Raw genomic sequence first — 21,431 nt, forward strand, 5'->3', positions numbered from 1 at the left:
GCTCTTCCTTTGTTTCCTTGGTGACTTAAATTCAGTGAAAGTCCTTTGAGTGCATACTAGGCCACTCAGTGTTGTAGAAGCAACAGAGGTGAAGAAGCCATGGCCTCTGGCCTCTGAGAAGTTTCTATATAGTTGTCTCCAGTCCCTCATTTTTTCATAGTTTTCTCCCCTTTGATGTGGTTGCCCCAGAGATAAAGGTACAGTGATACGTGTCCTCTGGTGACTCGGCGCTTCCTAGTCCCAGGTCCCCAACCCTTTTTTCTCCAGAGAACCATTGCTTAATGAAGGAATGAAACATTAGATCCCCTCTCCCCCTCCCTCCCCGCCACCAGCCCTCACGCCCGCCTCCCAGGTGGCGTCTGTCTCCGGGGCTTGGCGTCCATCTCTGCCCTTCTTCCTGTGGCCGTGAGTCTGGTCCCCCCCTCCCCTGGCAGATGGCAGCGGATCTGAATAAAGAAATTGGTTGTTCTTTTCAGTGCCCGGTAGAGGCCTGCCCTCTCCATCTGTTCTTCCTGTTTGCGTGAAGAACAGCTGGCAGTGTTGGTTTAAAAGCCAGCGTTTTTATTTGTTTGGGATTTTTGTCTCTTCATTTTTAGCATTTATCTTTCAACCGTGCAGATAGCTGTTCTTAGTGGCACATATTCTGTATCTGGGGAAAGTGCGCCCCCTTCCGCACGCACCCTACACAGACACATATCCCACCCTACCCCATCTGGCCACTAGCAACCCTGGCTGGTTTCCATTATGTTTAACCGTTAGAGAATTTTCTTATCTAAGGTTGGTACAGCGTCCTTTTACTGGTTAAGGTGAAAAGGTATACGTGGTTTTTCAAATCTTTAGTGCGTGTATCAGTCTGTGAGGGCGTGCATGTCGTGCATCATGTTAGACCGCAGCCACGGCCAGGTTATTTATTTACATGCCTTTCTCTCCTTTTGGAATGTCAACTCCTGGAGCATGGAGGTTATTAGTCAGTATTTGAGTCCTTACAAGAAGCAGACGTAGTGGGGTAATCTCTGCCTTCGTGGAGGTCACAGTCATCTTGCATCTCTGACCCAGACATCCTACTTCGGTGAATTTTATCCTATATGCAGGCTTTGTTTAGAATCGCAAAAACAGAGACTTGCACAGGTCAACTTTGGTGAAATCTATCAGTGGAGTACAGTAAACAATACATCCGCATATCTCTTGATACGGAAAGATAGTCATGATACATTAAGTGGAAAAGAGCAGGTTATAAAACAACACAGGAAGGAGGAGTTATCCCATTTTACCTATAAAGAAAAATTTGGAAAGATATACTAAAAGTTGAGCATTAGTCATCTCTGGATGCTGGAGTTTAAAGATGACTGATTTTTTCATAATGAACGTGTAATGCAGATTTAATCAAATAAAGAAACAGAGCGAGAAAAAACACCATTGTACAGATGCTTGTGCCCTGGAGGGAGGGACTCATGTAAATAGCAATGACCACTCAGTATAGCAGATGTTTTTGCTTGCATTCAACGACTCTGTATCCAGTGCCAGCTATGTGCTGGGCACTTTTATAGGAGCTCAGGCGGTAGCAGTGCACGCAGTAGACAAAAGGCCTTGCTTTCTTAGAGAAGCATTCTAAAGCACAATTTATCATTCATTTCTGTTTAATAATGGAAATGTGTATAAGATACTACTGGGTAATAGGGAAGGAGCAGCAATGTATGCGGATTAGAGTCACACTGGAATTTCCATTGTTGTGCAGAACACACTGTTTTGTTTGTGGGTGGAATAAAGGAAGGCGCCATGTTTGGTACACATACTGAAAGAACGAGGTTTCCTCCAAGAGCAGGCATTGGTACAGTGTCATTCCATAGTTAGGAGGTGGAGGAAGGTAGCTTCATTAGTTATGCGAGCCGCTCATCATTAGGAGAGTCTGGATGAGATGTAAGTGACTATTTCTTGTCATGACGTGTTTATGCTGGTTGCCTGTACACTCGTCTGATCTAATGGGCTTTTTGGCATCATCTCCTTAGATGCATTGTAGGGAATGAATTTCTCCACTTAGAAGCCCCGTTATAGCTTTGTCAGGCAGGGTTTTGATTTAGTGACAGCACTATGTGCTTTCCAGACACAGGATGGCAAGGAGGGAGGGCCCCTGCCAGCCCTTAAGTGCAGGCAGCCCCCTTCTTAGAGATTATTCATCACTCTGACAGATGCTCTTCTGCTGAAGCCCCGGCCAGACGGGACATAAAGGATCAGATGGTGTCTCCCCTTCTCTATTTTGGCCAAAGGGCCAACCTAGTGGTGGACTTTTATTTTAAGAATCCAGTTGTTTAGAAAGGGGATAGTAAAGCAGGGAAAGATGTTTTCCTTCTAGGAATTACAGTGAGGCTTTTTGATAGAACAGTCGAGTTCGAGTTCCTTCAGCTTCATTATCTGTTCCAGAAATTGAGAACCCGCCATGCGAATCTGAGAAATGATATGAGTGTGGCCCTCTACCTCGTCTGCACATTAGAATCATGCTGGGAACTATTAAAAATCCCAGGCCACACCCCAGGCCAACTAAATCTGCGACTCCAGGGGACGGGTCTAGGTGGCAGGAGTTGAAAGCTCCCAGGGGATTCTGAGGTGCTGCCAGAACCGAGAACCTCTGCAGTGTGGCTATTCCAGCTACACGGGCAGAGTCTAGCCTTCTAAAAATCAGAAAAAATTGAAAAGTTAAAATTAAGTTTATTAAGATTAGAAAATAACGTAAGCATTTTATCCTTTCCTTTAAAAGGAGAAACATACAGTGGGGTGAGTTTACTTAGACGTCCTAACTTGGCTTGATTTTCAACTTCCATATTTAATTAAGGGTGAAGCCACGTCTGTTGTTTGCCTGTTTGCATGGCCTGATCACTGGGAAATTCTGGGAACTTGTAACCCTTTTGTAATGACTTCAGTGTTTGTGTGTGTGAATTTTTCTCTTCTTATTTGGCCAAGACACTGCATGTGTTACAGCTTGTTTGTTTCTCATTCTTTGTTTTGGCTAAATTGTTTTTCAAGGAACTGCCCGACTCCTCCTTCAGTTAACTTCCGTCTCCTATGGCTGTGGCCCATTTCACAGTCCACCCTGTCCTTTGGTGGTTTTTTGCCCTGGAGGGAGGGACTCATGTAAATAGCAGTGACCACTCAGTATAGAAAATCTTTCAGCAAAGATTTGTATGAAAGCTATTTATACTGTTTGTTCCTTTGAAGCGCATCATTTCTGGTCTTGAAATGTAATGGGGTATTTTTGATTGATTGCTTTTAAAACGTATTTATTTATTTATTTTTGGCTGCGTCGGGTCTTTGTTGCTACGTGCGGGCTTTCTCTGGTTGAGGCGAGGGGGGCTACTCTTCATTTCGGTGCATGGGCTTCTCATTGCGGTGGCTTCTCTTGTTGCGGAACATGGACTCTAGGTGCACGGGCTTCAGTAGTTGTGGCACGTGAGATCGGTAGTTGTGGCGCACGGGCTTAGTTGCTCCGCGGCATGTGGGTTCTTCCCGGACCAGGGCTCAAACCCGTGTCCCCTGCGTTGGCAGGTGGACTCTTAACCACTGCGCCACCAGAGAGGCCCGAAATGTAATGTTTTTAAATGTGCTTTTTAATAGGAGTTTGTTCTCCTCATCTGAACTCTGTCGTTGCTGCTGCACTTGTTCCTGCTGATCTTGAACTTCTTCAGCTTTGCTCTGGGAAGTTCCTGCAGTTTCCACCTTCCTGATTACTATCTCTTTAAATCCTAAGTCGTTTTGCATTTCCCCCCACTCCTGAAGTGCAACATTTAATCTGCCTTTCTATCTTGTCAGAATTTGTGGGGAGTGCCAGCAGCCTCTATTTAAATAGTATAGTAACCAAACCCATACATCATTGTTTTCTAGCAATGTCCTGTCTGGATATGCATCTTTTAAAAAGAAGGAGGGGAGGGCATCATGCCAGACAGTGCTGGCACACCGCAGAGAGGGTAGTAGACATGATTTGTTAGTGGTGTCCGGTTACCAGCATCGCCGAGTTTATTTGTGACCTACTTTTACATCATCAACTCCCTATGCATACATGCAGCACTAAAACAACCTTCCTACTTCCAGCACGTCCAAACGCTGGAAATACAGCTAACGGTCTTTCAGTGTCCCTGGGCTCCGCGGAGTGTAGCCTGGGCGCATCTGCACACGGCACAGCACACAGCTTGCCCTTGCATGGTTCACAGCCTCTGCCGTTGCCACTTCCCTGGCTCGTATTCTCACCCAGCCTCTGGGCAGACGTGCAGAGGCGCAGACATCCCCTGTTGGGCAGCCGGCCCGCCCTCCTGCCCCCCGCCTCCCTTCAGCCTCTCCTCTCCATTTAGCTTGCCCTCCTTCTCCACCTTCCACAGCCCACCGTTATGAGGCCGTTCATTTCGTCAACAGAGATTTTTGTTTGTTTGTTTCTGAAGTTCATACTGAGTGCCAGGCACTCTGCTAGGTGCTGGGATGCAGCTGATCGCAAGACAGCTGTGGTTCCTGCCCCCTTCACACCTGTAGTCTGGTGGAGGAGACGGACGAGTAAACAGGAATTCTCAGAGAAACGTTGTAAGTACTGTGATGGTGAGGAGGTGGGTGTTCCCGGAGTCCAGGGAAGGACCCACCTCGTCCACAGGGGCTCACAGGAGGCTTTCCAGAGAAGTGACCCCTCAGCTGGGGCCTGAAGAAGAGGGGTGGAAGGAAACCCACCGCTTTTGAGAAACCGTGTTTGTTATACCTGGAGCCTGATGGGAGAGAGGGTGGTGATGGGACTGGGAAGACAGCAGAGCCTTGTCCCCAGAGCAACAGAAAGGCTTTAGGTTTGCAGCAAGGGATTGGCGTGCTGTGATTTGCCTTTTAGAAGGGCCATTCCGACTGCAGCGAGTGGAGTGAGTGCAGGGAATGGATTGGAGGGGACGGGCATAAATGAAGGGTAACAAGTGTTTGTAGAGTGTTAGCGATGACCCAGTGAGAGCTGTTGGTGGCCCGGCTAGGAAGGGGAAATGGGATGGAAAGGGCCGGAGAGAGAGACTCAAGCAATATTTAATGCATGGCTTCTTTCTGGGCACAAAAATGATGCCTGGCTCCTGAACATGAGGGCTTGCCCTGCCTGCCTGTTATCTTGGGTTTTCATCTGTGTTCTACGTCACGTTGAAAAGATGCTCATTAGCTTCCTGCTCATCAAGGCATCTTCATGGATGCAGCCGCTTTACAGGTTCCCTGCCCTTCTCTCGGTTTCTCGATCCTTGGGCTAAAGCACTGGGTTGCGTGTGCAGTAGCCATACTCGTCGACTAGCCTCTGTCATTTATTTAGAATCCTGGAGTCGAAGAATGTTAGAGTGGAATGAATCCTTGAAGCCCACCCCATCCCTCCGCCCGTCCCCAAACACAAGGTTTAGCAGCAAATATGTGCGTGGCGCTCAGAGAAGAGAAATGAGTTGCTCAAACTCCCAGAGAGAATTGGGGCCAGAACCCAGATGTCTCAGCTCCCAGTCAGCTGACTCTTCGGGCTAAACAACTGGCCCCTGGCCGATTTATCTGCAAGAGTGTGTCGCTCTCCCCCTCCCGTGGCTCAGTGGGCTGAAATGTGTGACAGGTGAATAAGTCAAGGCTGGTCTTGGGTGTGACCTTCTTTTAAGGCCGTGGGCTTCTCCGTAAAGAGCAGTGTGCATGTTGTCCTCTAGCACTGCCTTTCTTTTCGTTTTCACTCCTTGACCTCTTCATCTCTGACAGCAGGGAACTCAGATCCTGGATTCCCCTTTCTGAAGCCACGTGACGGGTGTCGGGAGCAGCAGGCCTCTGGGCTTCTCCAGGGTTTTACTGTGGTGAGAGGTGGTCCCGCTGCATTTCCGTAGCTTGCAGCCTGGGTTTGGGAGTCAGACTGGTTGGAATCCCAGCTCTGCCACTTGTCCACTGGGCAAGCTTCTCATTGGTGAAATAGGAGCAGTCATAGCTAACTAGTCAGAATGCAGATTTTAAAAGATAACAGATATGAAGAAATCCAGCACAGTGCCAGGCACATAGTTGACGCTCAATAAGTGGTAACTATGTCGGTACTCGATTATTGCTCTCTTGTCCCTTTACTGCATTTTACCAAACCGTAATTTAACCAGCACACACCTATTTACCACCAGTTGCTCTCGTATGGATTCCTTGGTGAGATTTCAGGAGGGTGGGGCTCTTTGTTTCCGCCCTCCCTGAACCACATCACTTAACCTTGAAAGCTACCAGACTGTAGAAACTAAGTAAAAACTGGTCTGGGAGGGGGCTCCAGCCTCAGTTGCAGGGGCCTAAAGCAGAGGGACAGATAGAGCACGTGTGGGAGCAGGTTTTCGCTAGTTCATTTCTTTTAAACTTTTTATATAGTCACCCTTCTGCTCTGAAGAGACACATGAATGATTACAAAGAAAGGGTAAAAAAAGAAGAAGAAGAAATGGACTCAGTGGTACAGAGCCTTGACTCCTTCCTAGATGCAGGATTCAGCATGGCAGGTGGTTAATATTTGAGGCCAGCACAAGGAAATGCACTGTAGTACGTGGTCAGCTTCTAGCTTCTGCTCAGCAGAGTGACAACATGGGCTTCACAGAAGAAAAAAAAGAGGAAAGTGAGGTGGAGATACCAATTTAAATAATGCAGAGGATTCGAGCTAGAGTTTTTCCCTGGAGGGAGCACGAGAATGACACAGCTGTTGAGCAAGGTGTTCCAGAGCTAAGGGTGACTGGAGAACAAAGACACCTGTTTTTCTTACAGAGACGCATCCCGATGCAAAATCTTCTTTATCTGGTATTCAACCAGATACATTTCCACTTAGGGAGAAGTGTCCTCCTCCAAGCGGGGGCTGTGCTTTGAGAAGGCAGTGCCCTGAGCAAGACCCCATATAGAAAAGGTCAGGTTTGGACAGGCCTGAGGTCCTTCTGAGAAGAGAGGAGCTGGAGGGATTCATGTCAGGCCAGCTCCCAGGAAACTCCGCTGGGCTGGGTTTGCGAGGTGAGCAGGGTGGCCCCATTGCTCATCACAGGAGAGCCCAGCAGTGCCTTTGATTGGTGGTGTATGGGGAGCTAAGAGGAAGGGCTTTGGGGGGCAAACATGGGACAGGAAAAAAAATTTTTTTTCTTTTTGATATAGCCCAGCTCCTAAACTTAATATATTTAACTTTGAAATGTAGCACAGCTGGGACCTGGTCCAGAAATATTCTTGAAATCTCCATGAAACCTAGTTAAAGGGTTGATTTAAAAAAAATTCTTCTTGTGCCACAGCTTCAGGATATTTTTAGGAACCTTCTGAAAACAGTGGCGGCGCAAATTATAGCCCAGCGTCAAGCCCACCTCATGCACGTCAGCCAGTTTGCAGTTTATTACGAAAGCTTTTTTGCTCCCAGGTTCAGGCCTTCCAGGGACCAGTCACAGTAATTAACAGCTACATCCATTGTGTGCTTACTTTTTGCCAGATGTTTTGTGTACATTATCTCATTTTAATCTCGCAGTGACTACAGGGCAAGTATTGTTGTTCCTGTTTTACAGCTGAGGAAGGTAAGGCTAAGGATTTTTGTGTAGCTTGTCCAGGGTCACACCTCTAGTATGTGCCAGAACTTAACAGAATCTAGTTCTGTCTGATACAGGAACCACTGCTCTTTCCACAGTGCTTCTTGGGTAATCATTATGGTACAGTCTGCAAAAAAAAAAAGTTACCACCAGGACTTTCCCATGGGGAGAAAATTTAGGACATTTTTAATATTCCCCTCCCTGTTATATGCTAGGCCCTTTCCACATTCCTGTAACTTGGCTGTGATCATCTTTTCGACTTCCAGATATGTTAACTTTAAAAAGAAGGCATCTCATCATCTTTTTAATGGCTTCCATTTTCTTCCAAGTTACACCAGAGAGTCACTTGTAATTTGTAATTGGACTGTGACTTCCAGTGGCTGCTGCAGTTGGCCTTTTGCTGACTTGACTTCTGTTCAAGTAATTCTCTCTTCTCATTAGCCAAGTAGGACATGGAACTCTTTTTTTTTTTTTTTCCCCCTGGTATGCGGGCCTCTCACTGTTGTGGTCTCTCCCCTTGCGGAGCACAGGCTCCGGACGCGCAGGCTCAGGGGCCATGGCTCACGGGCCCAGCCGCTCGGCGGCATGTGGGATCTTCCCGGACTGGGGCACGAACCCGTGTCCCCTGCATCGGCAGGCGGACTCCCAACCACTGCACCACCAGGGAAGCCCATGGACATGGAACTCTTAATGCTCTCCACGCTGAAGCAGCAAAGCAATGGCCCTGATAGGGGAGCAGAGAGGTTGGATTTGTGGAAGGCCATGGTGTCTTTAAACACATTAAACACACTTTAAATACATTGTCTCATGTCCTCCTTCCAACAGTCAGGAAGCTGCAGTTGCTACCCTCCTGGTGGAGGTGCTGAGAGAGTTAAAGACACCACACAGCTGAACCCGTGTCCCCTGCATCGGCAGGCGGACTCTCAACCACTGCGCCACCAGGGAAGCCCGGCCAGCGTTTCTTTTACGTGAATCGTTGCTCGTGTTGTCCCATTTCCTCATCTGCAACGTGTGGATATTAATACGTGCGTCGCGTGGTTATCGTGAGGGTCGGGAAGTGAGATAGTGACGTGCAGTGTGACCAGCAGAGTGCCCTGCACTCCCGCAGGGGCGCGAGTCTCGGTGGTGGGCGGGGCGAAGCCACATCCTGTGCCTTTCTCAGCCCCTGGGCCACTGCCAGGCACAGACATGGTGCGCGTCCAGTAAATGCTGGTGAGCTGGCGGATGTTCCCCCTTCACTTACTGCACAGGTGTTCAGGCACCTGGCCCTCTGCCAGACATGGGGCATTTATGTCTCAGGAGATGCATGATCCTTTACCCCCCAAAAATTCCAAGGAAGGTGGCCCAGTGGTGAGTGGTGGTCACGTGGGTGACCTCTGAGGCTGTGGAGTACACAGCTAATTTGGTGATCCCTGCCCAGCTCTGTGGCTGACTGTGCCGGGGTGGCAGGCGGGGTCCTTACTACTTCTGGCTCTGCTGTCAGAATTGGAGCTTTTGCTGTCGTCATAAAATGTCTTGTGGGTGGACCTAGAGTCTGTCATACAGAGTGAAGTAAGTCACAAAGAGGAAAACAAATACCATATGCTAACACATATATATGGAATCTAAAGAAAAAATGGTCATGAAGAACCTAGGGGCAAGACAGGAATAAAGGCACAGACCTACTAAAGAATGGACTTGAGGACACGGGGAGGGGGAAGGGTAAGCTGGGACGAGGTGAGAGAGTGGCATGGACATATATACACTACCAAACATAAAACAGATAGCTAGTGGGAAGCAGCCGTAGAGCACAGGGAGGTCTGCTCCGTGCTTTGTCACCGCCTAGAGGGGTGGGATAGGGAGGGTGGGAGGGAGGGAGGGAGACACAAGAGGGAAGAGATACAGGGATATATGTATACGTATAGCTGATTCACTTTGTTATAAAGCAGAAACTGACACACCATTGTAAAGCAATTATACACCGCTAAAGATGTTTAAAAAAAAAAAGATAATTGGAAAAAAAAAAAAAAGTCTTGTGACCACACTGTGACTCAGGGGTGATTTAATGTGTCATGAGGCAGTTTGGTTTCAGGAAATGATGGTTTGCTGGAGCATAGGGATGGATGTTGGAAGTTGGGAAAGAGCCAGAAATTAAAGAGCTGGGTCACCGACTCCGCCCTTACCGGGTGAGGCGGCCACCCTTGATTTGAAAAGGTTTGGGGACCAACGGCAACATCACCTGGGAGCTCCTTAGAGAGGCTGAATTCCACTCTAGACCTGTTGAGTCGGAGTTTGGATTTTAACAAGGTCTCCAGGTGCTTGGGTGCAACATGGGGAGCAGACTTCGGAAAAGAAAGGGCAGTTCTGTAGATGCCGAGCCTCGGAATGCAGAGGCTTGTTCTGGAGTCGCTGAGTGTCAGTCGTTGAGCAGGGCTACAGTCAGGGCCAATTTTCTCACTTTTTAGTACTTGCCAAGTATTTTAAGCAACAGAATTCCAGCCTAAGCTGCTAACTGCATAAATGTGGCATGATTACCGATGAAAACAATAGTATCTTAGCATTAAAAACCAGTTTATATACATCTGGTCCTCTGATCCCACAGCATTCTCATGAGGTAGTCTCATCTCTGCCTTATAGATAATACAACTGAAAGCACAGAGAGATTGTGCAACATGCCCAGAGTCACACGGTAAAATCAGTAGCAGTATTTGAACTGTGGGCTTAAAACAATTTCAGAGCTTGCTTTTTTTTTTTTTTAAATCATCCAGTGTTCCCATAGTGAGGTAAAAGAAATCCTCCATCAGGGCCATTGCTTTGTATAAGTTCACTTATGCACACAGGGGGACATGAGACAATTGTAAGTGGAAAAGAATCTGGCCCAAGAATGGAACTCTGCAACAATCGACCTTTAGAAAGTTTCGCGGCTGTTCTGATTTAGAGCCTGGAATGGCAAGGCACCTTCCTCCTCCCCTTGGCTTACCATTCACCTCCAGCTCTTCTGTAAAGCCCAGCTAAGAGGTGCCCTGCTCTGTAGGACCTTCCCTCCAGTGGAGGACAGGTAGTTGGTTGCTCCGTTAAGTGTTTTATTCATGCTTCTGTTATAAAACTGATCACTGCATCTTAACTACTTGTCTTATTAGCCACCTACTCAGATAGCCTGTAAGCTCCTTGGCAACGAGGAAGGAGTCCTGTTCACCGTTGCAGCCCCGGAACCTGGCTTATTTTGGCCTTCCACTCCATACATGTTAAATGTATGAACACACGTGTGCGTGATGTAGATTCGGCTTTTGTCCTCCCCACGCCACCACTGTCTGCTTTTCATGGATTTTTACATAGCATCCGGTGGGCTTGGAGGGTGGGAGGAGGAAGCGTACGGGGGGAGAGAGAAAACTCCGATTTCTGGTTCGGCTCCTGTTCAGCAGCTTTTGGGACAGCGTTCTAAGGAAGTGAGGTGGGGGCTGTCTCACCTGGGCTTGAGGATGACCTGGTCCGGTACAGTGAGGAAACAGGCATGGACTGCAGCTGCGTGTGAACTGCTTGCACATTGTCTTCTCAGTGTCCCCTCGTAAGCAGTGGGGTGTAACAGGTGATTCTCGGAAGTCCAGGAGTTATCAGGCTTTTCCGCAGTTTGGAGAACCTTGACGTATAGTGGCTTGGGATCTAGTGAATTAACTCACGTCTGAAAATGAATGTTATCTCCTGATAAGTAAATGGCGGCTCTGGCTGCTTTTTCAAGGAGTGGATGAAACGTATTCACTTGTTCACTCTACTGATTCACACCATTCATTTCTTTATTCCTTCACTCTCTCATTTGTCAAACTTACCTACCCCTTCTTCCCTCTTTCTGCTCCTTCCTCCCCTCATCTCTCTCCTCCCTGGGAGCCTGAGGGCAAGAGGAAGATAATCAGTAGTTTTGCTTTGTAGGTGTTGCCATCTCAACACCTTCCAGTTTTGTTTCTCCAGGACATCATGGGGAAGTGGCAGGAGGTGACTTTGTGCAGCCCTTTTCTCTCAATGAGGACAGTCAGCCCCGGAGTAGGGACGTGCGGAGACAGAGATGAGAGGGCAGAGGAACAGGAAACTGTTTGGCCGAGGTCTTAAGAAATGATTTTTTCTGAAATTAATCCCCTTGGAATATATACTCTAGCAATTATGTATTTCTGTCTCCAGAATTCTTCTTTGGGTGTCAATCCTGGTTTCATCTCTGAGTTTTTTCAACAGGAGAATTTGACTTCCACATTCTAAGAGTGCTCTGTAATGTTTCCATTTACATACCAGTTTGCCTTGTTGTTTGGCTAGAAGGGTGTGTGAATATATATACAAGAACCCGAGGTTCATTTTTAGTTGCAGCAGAAGCAGGCCCCAGGGAAAAAGTCAAGATAACCGGATTCCTGAAATGGTAACTGGGCAGCTCGTCTTTCTGTTCCTTAGCCTGCAGAGCAGCGCTTTGGTTTTAGAAGATAAGTTGCTCCTACTTGTGAAGGCCTTCTTTAGAATGATGCATTGAATGTGTCAAGAACCCTTATGATCCTCACCCCTTTACCCCAGGCCACATGTCATCCGCCTTGAAGCATATCAAAGCAAGGAGGGAAAAGTGTATTTGATAAGGCCCTAAAATTGGTCATTTCTGGTACAAGGAGAGGAAGGAGAAGTAACATCCTGTGTGTTCAAATGCAAGGTTTTGTGGTTCAAAGCACCTGCAAGGAAATGGTCCCAAGGCAAAACCAGCAAGGGGCTTGGGATTGATGGGGGCGGGGAGGGGGGTCGACATTTAGAAAGGCCTCATAAACATGACTGTAGCCTGGGAAGAAGGACCACCATTGGCATGAGGGATGGCTGGAAGGACTTAAGGGGTTCTTTTTTTTTTTTGCGGTACGCGGGCCTCTCACTGTTGTGGCCTCTCCCGTTGCGGAGCACAGGCTCCGGACGCGCAGGCTCAGCGGCCATGGCTCATGGGCCCAGCTGCTCCGCGACATGTGGGATCTTCCCGACCGGGGCACGAACCCGTGTCCCCTGCATCGGCAGGCGGACCCTCAACCACTGCGCCACCAGGGAAGCCCTTCAGGGGTTCTTTATGAAGTCAGGTACACACCCCCGAGAGGACTAGGCTGCATGAGGGCGTCCCATAGCCCGGGCTTGGGTAAGCTCCTGTTTCCAAGAAGGCTTCCCCAGCTGTCCCACAAAATCCTACAAAACCTGTGAAGAAAGAGGAGCCTGGGATCTCTAGGTGAAGGTGGTTAATGCATATTTGTTCAGTTGATGTGCAGACCAGACTTCAGAATGTCACATTTCCTGATACGTAAGAGCTGGCTGAGCTCTGTAACTGCAGGGTTGCAGGTAGGACACTGCAGCTCCAGATAAAACATTTCCTGGTAAGCCTGGGCAGGGAGCTCATACCTGTCGGAGGGGCTCTGTATCCTCTTAAAAAACCTCCTTTTTATTAACAGCTGTTTCACCAGGGGGTGTTTTTCTACAGTGGCTGTTGTGAAAGAAGGGCATTACTCTGAGGGGTCAGTTCTGGGGAACTAAGTTTGAGGAATGGTGCTCTTGAAGTCAGATCCTAGAACCAAAAAGGTTAGAAATGGATTAAAAGTCCCAGCTTTAACAGAAGAAAAAGCCACAGACGAAAAGCCTCAAGTAGTTTCCAGCTTGGTGTATTTGCATCAATTAGCAGGAGAGCCATCTGGCACCGCTGATGGAGCCCTCTGTATGGCGGGAGTTCAGCAGAGAGGAGTTCCATGTAGTGTTGATGGAGGGGGACTGGAGCAGGTTTGAAAGCCGCGCTTGGGGATGCCTCTCTGCTTCTTGGTGCTTGCTAGACTGTGCAGAGCATTCCAGGGAGAGGGACCTGGGCAGGAGAAAGTCACCGCAGAGACCCGACGGGGCCACCTAGTGCCCATCTGTGAGTTTAGGGAAATGTCAGATCAATTTATGAAACCTTCTCTGGATCCCTCCTGTATGCTAGACTGAGTGCGAAGGACTCGGAGTACAAAGTTGATAAAACCAGCTGTGGCCCTATTGGCGTTTACTGTATTAAAGGGCAGAAATAGCTAAGGATGCCCTGTAGACCATGTGACCATGGCCCTCGACGTAACCTAGCTCTGGTAGTTTGCACACCAACCTTGGGAGCTATGCCTTATTCCTAGATCGCAAATGAGAAACTCAAGTGCTGAGGGCTTGGGGGATTTGCCCATAGAGCTGGCCTTCAAGTCTCTGGTCCTCAGAGTTTATATCTCCATCGAACTGTTTCCCTTGGGCTGGAAAAATTAGCCTCCCCCCAAAATCAGTTGGCCTCCCTTCTCAAAGATAGATAGATCGATAGGTAGATAGATACATAGGTAGATAGGTAGATAGATAGATAGATAAAGGACACTCAGTAGTATTCGTCAGAGGGTGTGACTGAATGAGTGGGTACATGGCGCCCTCTCTGCTGACACTCATTCTGTTTGTTCACGGTCTTGATAATCTGAAATGACCTCACCAGCCCCATCTTATCTGTTATTCCCCAGCATCCTTCAGTGGTCCTTCCATCCCTCTATACTTTCATCCACCTCGCCAGTATTTTGCTGCAGGGCACTACGCCTCCAGGCCGGAACTGGACACAGATAGATGTATGGGGCCCAGTCCCTGGCCTCTAAGTGCTTATGCAATCCAGCTTGGTTCGATCAGAATCAAATAATTCTGCTTAACAGCTTCTGATTTCCCTCATGCCACGCTCATCCCTGTTTCTGTCTGGTTCCTTGGGGCCCCATTACCAGGAATGCACTCCCTGCCCTTCTCCGAGCGGCGCTCTTCAGGGGCTCCCTGTGGGCTGGCCTTCAAGGAAGTCTTCCCTCACATTGTGCTCTCTCCCCCTTTTACCTCCCTCAGCCCTTCTTCCTCTGTCACACATTCCTTTGGCACGAAGGTCTGTGCCCTCTTGAGCTGTGTCCTCAACTCTGTCAGTCTGTCTTATCTTGTTCATACACTGGTGCCAGGATTAACGTTCCCCGAGGGCACAGATTTTTGCTTCCGTGTTGTTTCGTAATGATGAGCACGTAGACATTAAGGTTGTTTGCTCGTCTGTGCATTTGCTTAGATAGTTGAACAGGTTTTTAAGTTCAGGAAGTATGATGGATGCTCTCGATTTTATCGCCCGTCTCAGTCCTGGTGTAAACAGGAACGTGAAGGCAAGGGTGGCTGACCTGTCCTGAGCACTTGCCATGTACCAGACAGTGTTCTTAGCGCTCTGTGTGCTTTCACCCACTTAAGTTCTTACCCTCATTTTACGGAGGAGGGAACCGAAGCACATGGCGTTAAGTATCTTGCTCAAGCAGGATTAAAAATTCACGAATTCTGGCCTCCAGACACCATCAGTACATGAGAGAGTTACCTGCCGTGACTCTCGGATTTTGTGAACGCTATTTTTTTTAAATATGAAACTAAGTGATGGGCTTAACCTGTGAATGGAAATAGAATCTCACCTACATGGTGAGATAAACATCAGCGAAATGAATGCCAGCTTTGTTTTTAGTTAATTGAGAATAACTTTGCCAGTCGTTTTGTAGCAGCTTTTGATTACCACCCCATTTTCACTCAACTATACCTCAGTTAAAAACAAAAACAACGTTTTCACCTCCTGGGTAGTGTCGTATGAGAGAGGTAGCATGCTGTACCTCAGGCGTCCTGGTTTCAGGAACCTGCTCTGCCCTATGGTACGTGAGACCTGGACCAAACTGCTGTGCTTCTCTGAGCCTGTTTTCCTCATCTGGAAAATCGAGATGGTAATCTGCCCGTCAGATTTCTTGTGAGTGTTGAGAGAGGTAACACACGTCGTCTCCTAGTTCCACACCTGGCACGTAGTAGGTCCTCAGAAATAAATGGTGGCTAAAAAGAACAGATTTTTTTGGAAACCTGTCGTTAGCAGGCAGTGATTTTCTAGTTTCCAGTAGTTAAGTGAGTTCATTAGTACGTCTGTGCCTCTAAGGCCTTGGCCGCTTATTTTGTTTATTTGTAATCACCATTTGGAGGCTTGTTGGTACTTTTCTCAGCATGGGTAAAACACCTAACGTTACAGCAGAAACCAGAGGCAGCAAGCCTTCCACTGTGATCTGCGTAAACATTTCATGTTTTTAAAGAAAGTCTGGCTATTGCCTGTGGAACACAAAAACTGGTATCAGCTTTATTCCAACTACATTTGAATGCCAGAGTGACACTGATCATGGATGCCTTCCCAGAGCTTTAGAAAAACAAAACCAACCTGTTTTGTTTGTTTTATTTTCCAAGGATGTCAAGGTTGCAGTTGGCTGGGTATTTTAGCTGCTATGCACATGGTGACTCTCTCTGATTCAGTAATTAGAACAAAAAATGTTTTTAGAAGACGGCACTTGAATAGACAAATATGATTGTCATTACACTTCCCTTCATTTTATTTAGACCACCAAAAACGATTCTAGTGATAAGATCATTTTGTTTGAGCCAGTGTACACAAAATTCTCTTCATTCATGAAATTCTGTGTTCACTAATGCTCACAGGCTGGCACGGAGCCATTTTTTTTTTAAAAAACTTAATGGTTCAAAACTCCTTGAGTAGTCCGTCTCCTTGTGTGTGTTTCTGGAAGTTCTATAAGGAAGGTGGGCTGTTCAACGTCATTAATGGTATGTCCTAGTGTTTATTTTGCTAATCCTTCCCCTTCATGCTTCCTGTAGGAAAGTAAGTGTGAGTTGCCAAGCCCTCCTTTTCTTTTTGGTCTAGTGTTCCCTGAAGTAACTCCCTCCAGATCTTACAGTCAAGGGAGACTCAACTGTTAAGGAACCACTAGGACTGTCGTCATTAGAGACCGGTCTTTACTTTCATGGGTCGTGAGTAGAGCGTGGGGTGGGAGGTTTCCCTGTTCCTCTTTCACAGGCATTAGGGCCAGTCTTTGTGGGCAGCCACCCACATATGATAAGTGGGTAAAGGGAGTAGAAAGGCATGATCATTTTCAGTACCTCGTCGGAGATCACATTTTCTTTATGGGGGGAGGGGATATCAGGAAAGATGCTTTATCCTTTGCAAAGCTGTCACGCACTGTTGGTGGTGCTGTGATACAACTGCATTGCTCTGTTACCCCTCCCTCCCAGGGGCTGCATCTTACGTCTCAGGCTTTGTGGGGTCACCATGGATCATTGTCACTGGTTCCCAGACATAACCAAAGGAAGCCGTTGGTCTTGTCGGCCGGTGACACTTGCCTTCATAGATCCCAGCTATACCCTGGCTCGTCCCCTCCAGTTTATTGCTCTTCATAAAATACAGCTCCTCTTACCCTGCCTAACATCTCTCTTGGACTCCCCATCACCTTTACAGAGAATGTGGCTCCTGTTTTTGTCTTTCTGGCCTTCAGTTGAGCCTCACACCCTGTGGGCTGAATTACACTATAATCACTTGAATCTGATTATAGATATAGTTTTGGGGGCCTGGCTAATTTTAGGATGTTTATTTGCCCAGTTTTCATTTTTCTGTTCTCATTGCGCCAGTGTTTTGAGGTCTCGGATTATGATCACTAAATGTCTGAAATTTTTTTTAAGGCATTCTTTAGGACTCCCACAACTTTCGAGAAACACTGCACATTTGACTGGCCGCTGCAGTCCCTTTCTGGGGATGGGTCCTTTCCATGAGAACCTCTGCCCTTGGGGTCAATGAACTGGGAGTTTAGGGACGATGTGACGGAGGCGAGTCTAACAGAACCCTCCCACTCACACGTTCAGTCCCACACGCGGTTGCTGTCGATATAGTCAGTGAAATAAATGTACGTCCCCTCGTGGGCTGTCCAGCTTAGAGTGCCCTGTGGTTTCTGGCGATTTCCTGCATCTAATGAGTCTCTGATTGCCTGTTCTGAAGCTCCTAATACAAATGTGCTCTTGAAAACTTTGCCTTTTGTCCAAACGTGGGTTTCTCCTGAGATGTGCCACCATTTTTCAGGCCTTTTGTCTTGTGGGAGTTGATCGTGGCTTTTCTGTTTATGCAGCTACTGGCAGTAATTCTCCTTTGCCCATCAAACCAGGTCTGAATTCCTCTGCCTGTTTTTAAGACCCCTACTGTCTGACTTTTCTTCCTCCTGTACCCAGTCTCACCTATGACTTTCTGTTCTTATCAGCCTAGTGTCTTCTTTCTGCTCCCAAACGCTGTTCCCACACCTCCTTACCTTTACCTGGTCTTCCTACTCCTCTCCAGCCACCTGCGTCCTGCCGTCCTTTAAAGCTCATCCCAGATCCCATGTTCTCTGCAAAGTGGTCCCTAAGATCCAGCCTGCCTGGACATGGTCGTCCTCTCTTGCACAGTAGTTACTGCAGAGCTCACAAACTAGTGGCCCACTTGCCACACGCAGCCCACAGATGTTTTGTGTTCCCACCAAATTTGACCTAATTGCTGTCTTTTAAGTTTCAGGAAATTTCACGTAAATATTGGATTTTTGGCTTGTTTTGAAAAATCAGACAGTCTGATAACACTGAACCTCTCACAAACGGCAAAAGCCAGCTAAAGCTAGTTACTTAGTGGCTGCCTTTCTTAAATGGCAAATGTTATTATTTTGCCTTGGTCATGCCCTGTCTCTGTTCAATTGACCAAGCTTGCTTCTCTTATTAACATTATTGTCTTGGCTCCAGTAAGCATTTGTATTTGTGATTCTTTGGTTTCCAGCCTGTATCATCCTCTACCCCATCCTCTTTATAATTTCAAATTGTTATTTGTGTGATTTTCATGAGAGTAGGATGTGCAGTCTCTTTTTCTTCCCAAATATAATTTCCCCAAGAGCGTCTGTACCCTGGGTAACTATTCTACCAAATCAGTAATTGGTTTTGATATTTTAGCTTTAATGCCATGGTTGATGTACACATGACAGAACATTTTTTTCTTATTTAATCTACGCTACCTGGCATTAGCATCTGAAAGCCTCGATACACTAATACTATCATAAACAGATTCCATGCAGCACATCTGAGCACCTCTGGGGCCAGAGCAAAGAGCCGTGGAGAGAGAGCCCCAGCTGAAAGGGAGAGTGCTGGAGAGAAAGGGAGGGATGTGTCTTTTTTTTTTTTTTGGCTTTAAGCCTTGGTTGCCTCATCAGCTTCCCCGGGAAGTTCTCTGGTCCAATTTAGATGTGTTCCTGTTGGATTTACTGAGTACTTCCTTTTCTCATCTTAAAGGGCTTTGCATACTTTATTTCATTTAATCACTGCAACAGCTTGTGAGGCAGCAGCTCTTATCCTGTTTAATAGATGTGGAAACTGAGGCAAGAAGTTAAGTGATAAATTTCCTAATAAGTGGTTTGAACCCAACTTTGTCTTGATTCCAAAATCTGATGCTTTAACTGCTCTTCTAACCCGGCCTTCCTGTAACATATCCCTCTGCCCTGATGGGATTGAGGCTGTGCTTTTGCTTTTCTATCTGTGGACTTCTTGAGGTCAGGGAATGTGTTTAACTTATTTTTGTGTTCTTAGCACAAAGCAAGAACAGGCACTCAGGAAACGTTTGGTAAAGGGAGTATATGCGAATGCCCTTCGCATATACTGATTTTTCCCTAGCTTATTTGTAGATCTTTTTTGCCTCTATGAATCCTCATGTGGTCCTTTTGGGGAGTAGGCTTTTTTCTCTTTGGGCAACCATTTGTATTGTAGAAAAGGGAAAGGCACTTAAAGTGTTTAGCCTTTCAATTTGCCCAAAGGGGATCTTACTAAGTGTTCGTATAATTACATTCACAAGTCAGGGTTGATAATGGATATCCATGCGGAGTACAGAAGGCACCAGTTTTATTGCGATGGATAGACCTTAAGCAGTTTCTGATGAGATTTTTTAAATGTTTTGATTCAGTTGTTTTTCAAATAGACTGATAATAAATAAGCCATTTTTCAAAAAGGAAGGATTAATATCAAATATAAATGAATTTGTAGTTTTGACTAAGATATCTAAAAATTATGGAATTCCCTGGTGGTCCAGTGGTAGAGAATCCGCCTTACAATGCAGGGGATGTGGGTTCAAACCCTGGTCAGGGAACTTAGATCCCACATGCCGTGGGGCAACTAAACCCACGTGCCACAACTACTGAGCTCGTGCGCCTCAGCTAGAGCCCATGTGCCGTAAACTAGAGCCCACGCGCTCTGAACCCCGCGCACGACGGCCACACAGCCCACGCGCCCTGGAGCGTGCACGCCACAACTGGAGAGACGCCTGCACGCCTCAACAAAAGATCCCGCATGCCTCAACAAAGATCCCACGTGCCACAACTAAGACCCGTAGCAGCCAAAAAAATAAAATTAATTAATTAGTAAAAAATCTTAAAAAAAATAAAAATTATGGAACCACAATATCTTATTGTTTCTGTTTCTCCTTTTTCCCTATTTGGTAAATTAAAAATTAAGTAAACAAATGATTACTTGCCAGATATATATATTATTGAATCTCTAAAAGACTCTGTAATTGTCGAGTCTTAGATACTTACTTTGAGGGTATGATCAAATCATATTGAATTATAGTTAAGCAATATCGCAAAGTGTAGAACATACATAAGATGCAGAGTCTCTTAGATGAGGATGAGCCGACGTGTGCCATGATTGTGTATCTTGATTCCTGGGTTCCCTACATATCATCATATAGATGTCTCAGAACAGAATAAATTAAGTTGCTTTTTAAAAAAAAACACTATATTTTTAAACTTCTGATACATCTTCCAGTCGGAAAAACTGAACCAATACATTGGTTGTAGATTCATGGTCCCCACCCTGAGATAGAAGCCCCTGTTCTCAGAAAGGTCTGGCATAATTAAGAAATCAGGGCTCCCCTGGTGGCACAGTGGTTAAGAATCCTCCTGCCAATGCAGGGGACACAGGTTCGAGCCCTGGCCCGGGAAGAACCCACATGCCGCGGAGCAGCTAAGCCCGTGCACCACAACTACTGAGCCTGCGCTCTAGAGCCCGCGAGCCACAACTGTGGAGCCCGCATGTCACAACTACTGAAGCCCATGTGCCTAGAGCCCATGCTCCACAACAAGAGAAGCCACCACAATGAGAAGCCCGCGCACCACAACGAAGAGTAGCCCCTGCTCACCGCAACTGGAGAAAACCCACGTACAGCAACAAACACCGAACAACCCAACACAGCTGTAAATCAATCACTCAGTCAATCAATCTGTCTTTAAGAAAAAAGAAATCAAGAACAAAGCAAAGCCTCCCCCCGCCCCCGACCCCTGACCCATAGTAAATTTTCGAATTCAGTTAATAAGCATACGTCAGTCTTTCTATGGGAAAAAAAACAACCCATAAACAATGATGGGATTGACCAGTAAAGAGATGTGTAAAAACCTGAAGCAGGGAGAAAAGCCATAAATGGTAGAGAAACGTTGTTTTTGTTGATCTGTAGATCTCTAAGACTGGTAGCTACCTTTTATTGAGTGGTGAGCTTACTTATTCCTTACAATGACCTTTTGAGATACATATGATTCCTGGTTTTACCAGTGAGGTCATTGAGTCCACTGAGGTGAATTTACCTAGCTAGTGTCTTAGAGCCCCAGGTTGTCTGACCCAAAACCTCTGTTCTCTTCTCCCGTCCAACATTACCACCGAATATGAGGTATTTTCTGTGTGTATATACATACACGTAATCTAAGCCTGTTTGTTATTTAGAAAAATAACGTGTTGTTATATGTTATTTGGAAAAAGTGATTCTATAAACGCACATATTCATTTACCCATTCTTAGACACACCAGTGACTGTTATACCACTTGTATCCTGGGTTACTTTAAATGGAATGATGCCGTTAACGCCCAAGTGCAGTGGACTGCCTGACAAATCCACATTTCCTTGTTTCTTTCTTTTTAAAGTTAAGTGGATATTTAAATGTGGTTGAATTCTAATGTAGAAAATCAAATACGGGCCTTTCTCACCTTCCCGAGATGGCCCACACCCTG

At 46.5% G+C, this 21,431-nt stretch overlaps 1 protein-coding gene across 4 annotated transcripts in view; it reads left to right on the forward strand.

The window, feature by feature from the left end:
* ASAP1 (ArfGAP with SH3 domain, ankyrin repeat and PH domain 1) overlaps positions 1-21,431 on the forward strand; it is a 350,408-nt gene that overhangs the window by 139,883 nt on the left and 189,094 nt on the right. The window lies entirely within an intron of this gene.

Source organism: Stenella coeruleoalba (genome assembly GCF_951394435.1).
Source record: "Stenella coeruleoalba genome assembly, chromosome: 17".
Lineage (NCBI taxonomy): Eukaryota > Metazoa > Chordata > Mammalia > Artiodactyla > Delphinidae > Stenella > Stenella coeruleoalba.